A 12,593-nucleotide genomic window follows, 5' to 3' on the forward strand; every position below is an offset into this window, starting at 1 on the left:
GTTCGGTCATGAGGTAAGTAATATATGACGAAATTGTTTTCCATTCATGAATCAACTATTTGAGTGATAATTTTTTAGACAACCATCAAATTATAAAGAAAATTATGTGCCAACACGGAAACCAAAACAATAGGGAGAGAAAGTAAAAACATAATTCGAGTATAAGAGATAAATTTGTCAGAAAAATGGTTTTACAAATATCATTTCTCTATTCCAAGGTATTATAATTTTTTTAATGAAAAGTAAAAACAAAATAATACCAGATAAATTAGTAGATAATAATAAATAAATTTCTTCATATTGATAGAAATAGGAGACAATTTGTACAAAAAAAGAAAAAAGAAATCGAAGACAATTTACACGGATGTATAAAAGTCTTGCTTAGGTTGGTTTAGTGGTAATTTTCATATTTTCCTTTCCCTTTTTGTATTTGGAAGAAGTGGACTCTAAGGGTGTGTTTGGATGAAGGGTTTAGGAGGGGAAGGAAGGGGAGGACTTGTTTTCTTTTTTAAATTACTGATATTATAAAATGATTTTTAGAAAATTGAATTAACAACATGGTAAATGATCATATAATACTTCAAAAACACTTGAATTGAAAAAACATTTTACATTGTTGGTAATTTAAAAAATAAAAGTGAGCCCTACCCTCCCTTCCCCTCCCAAACCCTCAATCCAAACACACCTTAAAGGTATCACCGTTGAGTTATGGGATCAAACTAGCTGATGTCTCCGGTGCGAGACCTGTATAGGTCAAGCACCGTGAGAGACCACTTTTATTTTACAAAATGAATAGGAACGATTGGATTTAAATGAAAACTAATGGATTGTGTGATCTAAAGGAATGCTTACACACTAAAATATTATTATTTAAACATTAACAAGTGTATTTATCCGGCTTTGTCTTGGTTAGACATATAATTAATGATGAACAAAATTCTGCATGTATGGTATTCACAGATAAAATTCACCACAGATCAATATGAGACAAATAGTTTAATGGATTCATATGAATAGAATAAAATAAATCATATTTTAAGTACCCGTAAATTAATAGATGCACTGGCGGATGAAATTAACTGAATTTAGTAAAATTATTAACACATAGAATAAAATAAAATATATTTTAAATATCCAGACTCGTAGAAATCCGTACCCGTTGTTAAATTAGTAAAATTATACAATTGTCGTATTACTTACATAAAAATCTTCTCATCATAAAATAAAATATAAATGAATTTGCTAATTAATGATTTTTGTTTAATTTTTTTTTGAAGGAAATAATTTTTGTTTGATTAGTAATTTGGTGTCGAAATGATATGTATGGTAAATGATATGTATGGTAAATGTAACCAGCAAGAACATAAGGTTTACCCCCAAGTCAAGTATTATGAGCATAAGATAAATTATCCTGAGTTTTGAATTTATAAGGCAAGTGTAAGGATATGACTGTGGTTGCAACATGGAAGATCTTGAGAACAGTTCAAGAAGTTAATAATCAAGTGGTGAACAGCAATATGAAGTTTCAATTGCTCTATCGGATTAGAGTAGTGGTTTAAGCCAACCGGTGGGAATCAGAGTAGCTCTATGGAAGTTAATTGTTAATCATGAAACATGGAAAATTTAGCCGGTATGAATCTTCGTGAAGGATGTTCGGTTGGTAAAACAAGTTTAACATGAATGCAACATAAGGCATGCAAGGAGTTCTCGATGTGATAAGTAAGGATGAATTCTTATTCAATCATTGTTAGCTAAGGTAAAAGTTTTAAGTATGTGTCTTCAGCTAAGAAAGATGAGAAAGACAAGAATTGCCAAATATGAATTGGTCAGGATGCATGAATGATGATTATGGGAAATATGTAAGATTCAGAAGGTCACTTTTCGTGACACAAGTAAAGGATCGAAACATCAAGAATGACGACCGGTATTTAGAGAAGGTAGTAATGTTCAAGTACTATTTGAAGAGATTATTTGAAGATTCAAGTTTAATGTCCCTAGATAAGGGGAATAAGTTAATACCAAGTAGGACAAGGATCTTCTTGGTTTATATCATGTATTAATATGTGTATGAGGTATGTATATCAGTTAGGAAGGTAAGAATTCACCTTCGAAGTTTAAGCATGTTATCATGTAGGAAGATGCGACTCTTGAGTCTTGTGCAATGAGAATCATACTTTCGTATGTGATACTTGTTGAGTGAAAACGATACTTGTTAAGATATGTTAAGTCATGATTTTAAAACTTTTAGAAGTTAAGATTGGTATTATGGAACTTGGGAACAATATTTTATTTAAACTCATGGAATTATACATTTTCGAAACTGATGAAATACGTCGTAAGTAAACTCACTTAAGACGTACAAACTTCAGGACCAACTTGTCGTGAACAAGTTTGGGGCGAGTTGTAAAATCTTTTCCAAAAATATCGAAACTCGTCTGGTGGTTCTGTGGCATCTTTATACCATCAGTTTTGGAAATGATAAAAACTTTTTAGTCATGTATAAATTCGTTCCAAGAACCCGAATACCAAAGTTTAAGAAAATTTCTTTAAGCAAGATGCTAGAACACGTATCGTTATCATTTAACAAGTAGTGGCAATTCAAAGTATGCACACGTTATGGAAACGACAATGTTCGTATGAAGCCAATACCATGTAGGATACACAGAATTGTATTAAGAGTCTACGATGTATGTGCAAGTGGATGTGCTAGTAAGTTTCAAGAGTATCTGAACCATAATGTTGATTAATAGATTGTCAGATGTAGTGGTGAGTTGATTTCACTTTTTCACGTCAAGCTATATGAGTTACCCATTAGTTCGGATGCGATAAGAATGCAATGAGATTGCAATGAAGTCGAAAGATTTCCTAAGGTTCTGGAAAGAGATAAGTGTTACGTGGAATCGTCTATACGTGTAATGTATGAAAGAGGTGTAAGTCGTTAAGTGCGGTAAGAAAAGATGTTTTAATGATACAAGTAAGCACTGCAGGGCAAACCTGGTTTCCGGTAAGATTCCAGTTAAAAGGCAAATCCTGAGTGTTCATGTTTATGATCAGATACCTTTATGAACGATTTATGTTAAGCGGATAAGATACGAGACCGAGACAATAAGTTACGTGTAGCAAGGTAAGTTTTTGTCAAGATGATTAGTAGTCGATCTCTAAATTTCGAGGACGAAATTTCTTTAAGGGGGGTAGAGTGTAACATCCCGCTCGTCTGCTAATGGAAATTTTACCTGTTAAATATATCAGAGGACTCAAATTCATGGAAATGCTAGTTAATGGAGAATATTTTATGAGATGTCAGCTTTTAATGGGAAAAGTATTAGAGTCGTATTTAATACGCTTTAGACCAAGGGTATTTTGGTAATAGCACACGAATGGAGTATTTAATTGGTTTGGTCTCCAAAATATCTTATTTTCCTTATTCTTTCTCTCTCTTGAGTGGGAGAAATATCTTTCTCCTTCCTTCTTCTCTTCCCCATCGCAAACTTTCTTCTCTTCATCATCATCAACCTTTCAAAACTCCTTTCTCTCCATGATTAAATTTATGTTATAGTCCTACCAAGGTATGTGAACAAGTGGAAGCTTTTAATGAGTTGGTTTTCTAACTTTATCACTTCAAAGGAAGAGTAGAGAGATTAGGGTTTTGTTGGAAAAGCTTTGGGATGGAATAAAGATGATCAAGCAAGGATCGTGATGTCCTAGAGTGCAAGAAAACATCAAGATTGAGGTGGTTTGAACAAAGGAAACATATGGATCAAAACTAGAGTTTTGGGTTGCTTGAGCAAGGAACTTGTAGCTGCTTTGAGAAGCTTGATTAGGTGAGTTCTATAGGTAGAGTAACCTACCTTTGGGTTGGATATTCATGTTTTGTGCTAGTTTAGCTTCTATGATATTTTATTGAACCTAAAGCCATGCCTTGTTGATTACATGATAAATTGCCATGGAACATGATCTTATATATGTTTTTGTAAGCTATTTTGAGTACATAAACTTGTTAACAATGTTTGGAATGAGTTGGTACATTTAGGAGATCAAAAATGGGAGTTTTGGGTCGAAAATGCCACGAACCCGCAGCCGAAAAACGCAGGTTCGCAGCGCTGCGCCTGAACAAGGGCTCTAGGCGCCCAAAGTCAGAGAAGCTAGCGCTAGGCGCCCACTCTCTGGCGCAAGGCGCCCCTGACAGGGCAACTTTTGTGTTGTTTTGTGCTCGGGTGCTTGGGGCCAGTCGTGTGGGGGTCCGATGTGATCGTTTTGACGTATATTTTTACTTTTTTTACTTGTTTTTCAACTGGAACAAAATTGATATGGACAAAACTTTGGATTTCTAAATGGTATGAGACTTGGGTTCATGACATTTTCAATCCTCGGGAACTAATAGAAAAATGTACCAATCATCCATTGATCCTTGAATTGGAAATCATGGCAATCTTAGCACGTACAACAAGAATGGCACAAGAGAGTTTACGTATGATGGGGTAGCAATGAACTAAGAATGGGAATGAATTAGAGCCTCGATATAGTAGTCGAGAACTAGCATGTTTAACAAGAATTTCTAGGATGTTAAGACGCGAAGAATGTTATCTTCGCATATGACTAGGAATGATAGAACAAGTATGTTAAGATGTGGATAAGATATTTTATCTCTCCACCATGGATAAGTATGTACAAGTATGAATAAGTGTAACTCTTATGAACGACAAGACCATGATTAATAAGTGTAGGTGACATGTCTCTTGATATCCACATTAGGGGGATACAAGGGGTTCTCATGATGAGAACGATTTAAGCCGTAAGGGACCCGCATGTCACTGAGTAACAAGACGTAGGTGCTCGTGTCTCTTGTTATCCACGCCAGGGGGATACGGGAGGTTCTCGACCTAAGGGGAACGGTTTAAGCCGCAAGGGACCCGCACGACACCGAGGGAGTCCAATGTACGTATATCGGTCATGTATGGGATTGATCTCGGGGTTACTCCACCCGGGACTATCCGTAAAATGAATCAAGATAACATTGTTTGTTCAACGCTAACCTAATGAATGAACTTAGACACGATTATGTTTATTATGATTATAATTATGTTATGTTTATGCTCATGATCGAGCCCATGTATGATTATGTTTAAGAACAAGAACAAGAGCATGAAATGCTATTAGACGAGAGCAAGATATATATAGGATAAGTAAAGAAAGCTATGCCCGTGACGACCTTAGGTTTCCCTAATCGTCCGGATTAGAATCATGTCATGAATATGCTATGTTATTTATGTTTAGGCCTTATTACATAAAGCGTACACTTGGCAATGCGGTGTAGGTTCCCTCAACCGCCATGACATGTATAGATGAGAAGCCTATAACAAGTGAGATATGATTATGACGGCTATAGTATGCACTACCGTCTAAGAATGCAAGTCCCCACACACGTATAATCAACCGTCAGGTTGTAATGTAGACACGTGGTGACCGTAGGTTTCCCCTTGAGGTTGCCTATAGCCTAGGATTTAGGGGAACTCACTGAGACATTATGTCTCATCCCAATCCTTATTTGTTTCAGATAAGCAGGATGTTTATGCATGTTCGGAGCCGGATGGATATTACTTCAAGGGTTCGTTCGTAAAGCCGCAGGATGTTATGGACTTCAAGGATGCATTTTTATGTATGGATGAGTTGTGTTGTATTATTATTTATACGAACGTAACTTGATGTAAATATTATTCATTCGAAGTTTTTAATTGTTGTATATTTTAATGTGTCCAGTACTAGTATTAACGCATGTGCCAGACTTTCTAGATACGTCTGGTATGGGTGTTACAATTGGTATCAGAGCAGGTCGATTCAGACCGTGCCTTGGGTCATTAAATTACAACTAAGGTAGTGGGACCATTGGGTTCCGGGTAAATGTTCTATTTGTTGTTGTTAGTTGAGCCTGATCAACTCAATTTAGCATTCAACGATTAGAACGGATGCCTGAGAGCTGAATAGGACCCAGGAGGAATGAAGTATATGATGAAGAAGTTTGACCGTGCCAAAAGGTGGCCGGTGAACTAATCAAGTGGAAGTGTGAATCCTCCGGGAATGTAAGGTATGTTAAGAAGGAACGTTCCAACAATGTCAGGTAAGATGTTAGTGATACTTTATGTACCCGTAAGTGAAGAAGTTGGATATATGTATCTAACCATGACCAAAAGTTTTGGTGAGAATTGTTGTTGGAACGGATTTATGATATTCTAGAATGTCCGAACAAGGCTACAAGGTAATAAGAGGTCGGCGTATGTTGACGGAGTCAGCGGGCTCTCAGGATAGCAATATGAGAATGAAGTTAAGGATTCAAGAGAAAGTTTTATGTTATCAGGAGTATGGCATTGATTTCCGACGTGCCAAGAATTGTATCGAAAAAGGTTGATGTTGCCATGCATATGTTATAGAATATTTTACGACGATAGGAATGAATGATGTGCATTTTATACTTGAGAATAAGAATTTTATGCGACAAATGTTTTCTGAAAAATAGAGTTGGAGAAGCTCACCAATAGCAAGCCTGAGACGAAATTTTTCCATTTTTATGAAACCTACTAGTTCGATCCTATGGTTTGCAATGACTATTGGGGAGATGTCTTCACAATAATCTTTTATGTGACGGAAATATTTTATGACATCAAGTAATGAATGCATATCACCTCCTACGATTTCTAAGGAAAAGGACGTGGACAACCATCAACGAAAACGATACGGTTTAAGGTATTTTTGGAAGTTAATGTGTTGATGTGTCAAGAACAAGCCAAGATCAAGAGTATAGAAGTTCCTGCATTTAGAAGGAAAGTCACCAATGTTTATGCATGAGGTATGATGTAAGAATTAAAGCGATGCAAAGTTATGAGAAATCACAAGGTTCACAGATTATATGGAATTATGGCGTATCTCTCGACCTATGTTTTGCTTAACGGACATGCTAGGGCTCGATATGATGTTGGATCATAAAGCTTAAATAATTTTAGAAAGATTTACGCGTATGGGTGATTGAAGTTGACATTTTGGAAAATTCACGAGATTTTTTTTCTAGAAATCGGTTTGCTACGATACTCATAGAGCGAGCTAGACTTATTAGAATCTAGAATTGATGACACGTATGTGTTATCAACTCGTTCTATGATTTTATAGCAACGGCTGTGGCCTAAACTCAATATATTTATAAAGTAGGAAAATCATCAACGTCAATGACCTGTGCGTTAGTTTACGAAGTTTTCTTTAAAAGAAAAATTAACGAGCAAGCATTGGTAAAATTAAGCAAAATATAGTATGCGAGAATGCGAAGGTACAAGGATTAGATGTTCATGAAAGTTATGTTCAAGTGCTAGATGGGTTGTTAACGGATTTCGAGTTTACTCGAAAACAAGTTTTAAAAAAAATGATATGTATGGTAAATGTAACCAGCAAGAACATAAGGTTTATCCCCAAGTCAAGTATTATGAGCATAAGATAAATTATCCTGAGTTTTGAATTTATAAGACAAGTGTAAGGATATGACTGTGGTTGCAACATGGAAGATCTTGAGAACAGTTCAAGAAGTTAATAATCAAGTGGTGAACAGCAATATGAAGTTTCAATTGCTCTATCGGATTAGAGTAGTGGTTTAAGCCAACCGGTGGAAATCAGAGTAGCTCTATGGAAGTTAATTGTTAATCATGAAACATGGAAAATTTAGCAGGTATGAATCTTCGTGAAGGATGTTCGGTTGGTAAAACAAGTTTAACAAGAATGCAACATAAGGCATGCAAGGAGTTCTCGATGTGATAAGTAAGGATGAATTCTTATTCAATCATTGTTAGCTAAGGTAAAAGTTTTAAGTATGTGTCTTCAGCTAAGAAAGATGAGAAAGACAAGAATTGCCAAATATGAATTGGTCAGGATGCATGAATGATGATTATGGGAAATATGTAAGATTCAGAAGGTCACTTTTCGTGACACAAGTAAAGGATCGAAACATCAAGAATGACGACCGGTATTTAGAGAAGGTAGTAATGTTCAAGTACTATTTGAAGAGATTATTTGAAGATTCAAGTTTAATGTCCCTAGATAAGGGGAATAAGTTAATGTCAAGTAGGACAAGGATCTTCTTGGTTTATATCATGTATTAATATGTGTATGAGGTATGTATATCAGTTAGGAAGGTAAGAATTCACCTTCGAAGTTTAAGCATGTTATCATGTAGGAAGATGCGACTCTTGAGTCTTGTGCAATGAGAATCATACTTTCGTATGTGATACTTGTTGAGTGAAAACGATACTTGTTAAGATATGTTAAGTCATGATTTTAAAACTTTTAGAAGTTAAGATTGGTATTATGGAACTTGGGAACAATATTTTATTTAAACTCATGGAATTATACATTTTCAAAACTGATGAAATACGTCGTAAGTAAACTCACTTAAGACGTACAAACTTCAGGACCAACTTGTCGTGAACAAGTTTGGGGCGAGTTGTAAAATCTTTTCCAAAAATATCGAAACTCGTCTGGTGGTTCTGTGGCATCTTTATACCATCAGTTTTGGAAATGATAAAAAAATTTTAGTCACGTATAAATTCGTTCCAAGAACCCGAATACCAAAGTTTAAGAAAATTTCTTTAAGCAAGATGCTAGAACACGTATCGTTATCATTTAACAAGTAGTGGCAATTCAAAGTATGCACACGTTATGGAAACGGCAATGTTCGTATGAAGCCAATACCATGTAGGATACACAGAATTGTATTAAGAGTCTACGATGTATGTGCAAGTGGATGTGCTAGTAAGTTTCAAGAGTATGTGAACCATAATGTTGATTAATAGATTGTCAGATGTAGTGGTGAGTTGATTTCACTTTTTCACGTCAAGCTATATGAGTTACCCATTAGTTCGGATGCGATAAGAATGCAATGAGATTGCAATGAAGTCGAAAGATTTCCTAAGGTTCTGGAAAGAGATAAGTGTTATGTGGAATCGTCTATACGTGTTATGTATGAAAGAGGTGTAAGTCGTTAAGTGCGGTAAGAAAATATGTTTTAATGATACAAGTAAGCACTGCAGGGCAAACCTGGTTTCCGGTAAGATTCCAGTTAAAAGGCAAATCCTGAGTGTTCATGTTTATGATCAGATACCTTTATGAACGATTTATGTTAAGCGGATAAGATACGAGACCGAGACAATAAGTTACGTGTAGCAAGGTAAGTTTTTGTCAAGATGATTAGTAGTCGATCTCTAAATTTCGAGGACGAAATTTCTTTAAGGGGGGTAGAGTGTAACATCCCGCTCGTCTGCTAATGGAAATTTTACCTGTTAAATATATCAGAGGACTCAAATTCATGGAAATGCTAGTTAATGGAGAATATTTTATAAGATGTCAGCTTTTAATGGGAAAAGTATTAGAGTCGTATTTAATACGCTTTAGACCAAGGGTATTTTGGTAATAGCACACGAAGGGAGTATTTAATTGGTTTGGTCTCCAAAATATCTTATTTTCCTTATTCTTTCTCTCTCTTGAGTGGGAGAAATATCTTTCTCCTTCCTTCTTCTCTTCCCCATCGCAAACCTTCTTCTCTTCATCATCATCAACCTTTCAAAACTCCTTTCTCTCCATGATTAAATTTATGTTATAGTCCTACCAAGGTATGTGAACAAGTGGAAGCTTTTAATGAGTTGGTTTTCTAACTTTATCACTTCAAAGGAAGAGTAGAGAGATTAGGGTTTTGTTGGAAAAGCTTTGGGATGGAATAAAGATGATCAAGCAAGGATCATGATGTCCTAGAGTGCAAGAAAACATCAAGATTGAGGTGGTTTGAACAAAGGAAACATATGGATCAAAACTAGAGTTTTGGGTTGCTTGAGCAAGGAACTTGTAGCTGCTTTGAGAAGCTTGATTAGGTGAGTTCTATAGATAGAGTAACCTACCTTTGGGTTGGATATTCATGTTTTGTGCTAGTTTAGCTTCTATGATATTTTATTGAACCTAAAGCCATGCCTTGTTGATTACATGATAAATTGCCATGGAACATGATCTTATATATGTTTTTGTAAGCTATTTTGAGTACATAAACTTGTTAACAATGTTTGGAATGAGTTGGTACATTTAGGAGATCAAAAATGGGAGTTTTGGGTCGAAAATGCCACGAACCCGCAGTCGAAAAACGCAGGTTCGCAGCGCTGCGCCTGAACAAGGGCGCTAGGCGCCCAAAGTCAGAGAAGCTAGCGCTAGGCGCCCACTCTCTGGCGCCAGGCGCCCCTGACAGGGCAACTTTTGTGTTATTTTGTGCTCGGGTGCTTGGGGCCAGTCGTGTGGGGGTCCGATGCGATCGTTTTGACGTATATTTTTACTGTTTTTCTTGTTTTTCAACTGGAACAAAATTGATATGGACAAAACTTAGGATTTCTAAATGGTATGAGACTTGGGTTCATGACATTTTCAATCCTCGGGAACTAATAGAAAAATGTACCAATCATCCATTGATCCTTGAATTGGAAATCATGGCAATCTTAGCACGTACAACAAGAATGGCACAAGAGAGTTTACGTATGATGGGGTAGCAATGAACTAAGAATGGGAATGAATTAGAGCCTCGATATAGTAGTCGAGAACTAGCATGTTTAACAAGAATTTCTAGGATGTTAAGACGCGAAGAATGTTATCTTCGCATATGACTAGGAATGATAGAACAGGTATGTTAAGATGTGGATAGGATATTTTATCTCTCCACCATGGATAAGTATGTACAAGTATGAATAAGTGTAACTCTTATGAACGACAAGACCATGATTAATAAGTGTAGGTGACATGTCTCTTGATATCCACATCAGGGGGATACAAGGGGTTCTCATGATGAGAACGATTTAAGCCGTAAGGGACCCGCATGTCACTGAGTAACAAGACGTAGGTGCTCGTGTCTCTTGTTATCCACGCCAGGGGGATACGGGAGGTTCTCGACCTAAGGGGAACGATTTAAGCCGCAAGGGACCCGCACGACACCGAGGGAGTCCGATGTACGTACATCGGTCATGTATGGGATTGATCTCGGGGTTACTCCACCTGGGACTATCCGTAAAATGAATCAAGATAACATTGTTTGTTCAACGCTAACCTAATGAATGAACTTAGACACTATTATGTTTATTATGATTATAATTATGTTATGTTTATGCTCATGATCGAGCCCATGTATGATTATGTTTAAGAACAAGAACAAGAGCATGAAATGCTATTAGACGAGAGCAAGATATGTATAGGATAAGTAAAGAAAGCTATGCCCGTGAAGACCTTAGGTTTCCCTAATCGTCCGGATTAGAATCATGTCATGAATATGCTATGTTATTTATGTTTAGGCCTTGTTACGTAAAGCGTACACTTGGCAATGCGGTGTAGGTTCCCTCAACCGCCATGACATGTATAGATGAGAAGCCTATAACAAGTGAGATATGATTATGACGGCTATAGTATGCACTACCGTCTAAGAATGCAAGTCCCCACACACGTATAATCAACCGTCAGGTTGTAATGTAGACACGTGGTGACCGTAGGTTTCCCCTTGAGGTTGCCTATAGCCTAGGATTTAGGGGAACTCACTGAGACATTATGTCTCATCCCAATCCTTATTTGTTTCAGATAAGCAGGATGTTTATGCATGTTCGGAGCCGGATGGATATTACTTCAAGGGTTCGTTCGTAAAGCCGCAGGATGTTATGGACTTCAAGGATGCATTTTTATGTATGGATGAGTTGTGTTGTATTATTATTTATACGAACGTAACTTGATGTAAATATTATTCATTCGAAGTTTTTAATTGTTGTATATTTTAATGTGTCCAATACTAGTATTAACGCACGTGCCAGACTTTCTAGATACGTCTGGTATGGGTGTTACAATAAACCAATTGGATTGTTTGCCAAAAGTTGTGGGCTGAACCGTATTGGAAAAGAAACAGGATGTGGAGGAAGAAAGGAAACTAGGTTACATAAACCTATAAAAAGAAAGCCATCACGCAAGAAAAGGGGGAATTCACGTTTTGCGGTTTTGGAATACGAAGGGAGAGAAACAAAACGGCTTGCACATGGAAACCGGAAAGAGAGCAGAACAACACGAATTGAAAGAAGATTGAGGAGCAACTTCAACATCGACAGAATTATATCAGTTTATTTTCTTTACTATGTTGTTTATGTATTTAATCATGTCTAGCTAATTTCCTTTGATTAGGTCTGAGATGATTCTGTGTAACCCTAATTGAATCATGTTGCTGTGAAACTCTATTTATTATGAATGACAATTTAGTTTTTATTCAATTCAATTGTTCTTAATGCTCTTTGTATCCTGATCAAATATAAACATGATTTAGTGAGATTGAATGACCACTGACCATAGCTTTCAACTTAGACCTAATTGAATTGTTCTAATAAACATGGTTAGTCTAGGAATGGATAATCGTTTATTAGTGATATTAAGTTAACGTGCTTTAAACCTTCAAAGATTATTAGACCACCTAAGGAATTAGGGGTTGTAGTTTAAGAGGAGGGTCCTAACTCAAGGGATTGATTAGGACTATTTTGTTAACTATCGTGGGACTAGAAAATCAT

At 36.4% G+C, this 12,593-nt stretch overlaps 2 long non-coding RNA genes across 2 annotated transcripts; both read left to right on the forward strand.

Moving 5' to 3' along the window:
* The first annotated feature begins 3,701 nt into the window (after window positions 1–3,701).
* On the forward strand, window positions 3,702–5,732 carry LOC146941215 (uncharacterized). Its single transcript, XR_015032286.1, has 2 exons — window positions 3,702–3,821; window positions 5,555–5,732. It is a non-coding gene; the product is annotated as an uncharacterized LOC146941215 (long non-coding RNA).
* A 4,024-nt stretch (window positions 5,733–9,756) lies between these two features.
* On the forward strand, window positions 9,757–11,812 carry LOC146941216 (uncharacterized). Its single transcript, XR_015032285.1, has 2 exons — window positions 9,757–9,896; window positions 11,629–11,812. It is a non-coding gene; the product is annotated as an uncharacterized LOC146941216 (long non-coding RNA).
* The last annotated feature ends 781 nt before the right edge of the window (window positions 11,813–12,593 follow it).

The sequence above is a fragment of the Medicago sativa genome, chromosome 3, assembly GCF_051527215.1.
Source record: "Medicago sativa cultivar Bolivia chromosome 3, Bolivia_mono, whole genome shotgun sequence".
NCBI classification, from domain to species: Eukaryota; Viridiplantae; Streptophyta; class Magnoliopsida; order Fabales; family Fabaceae; genus Medicago; species Medicago sativa.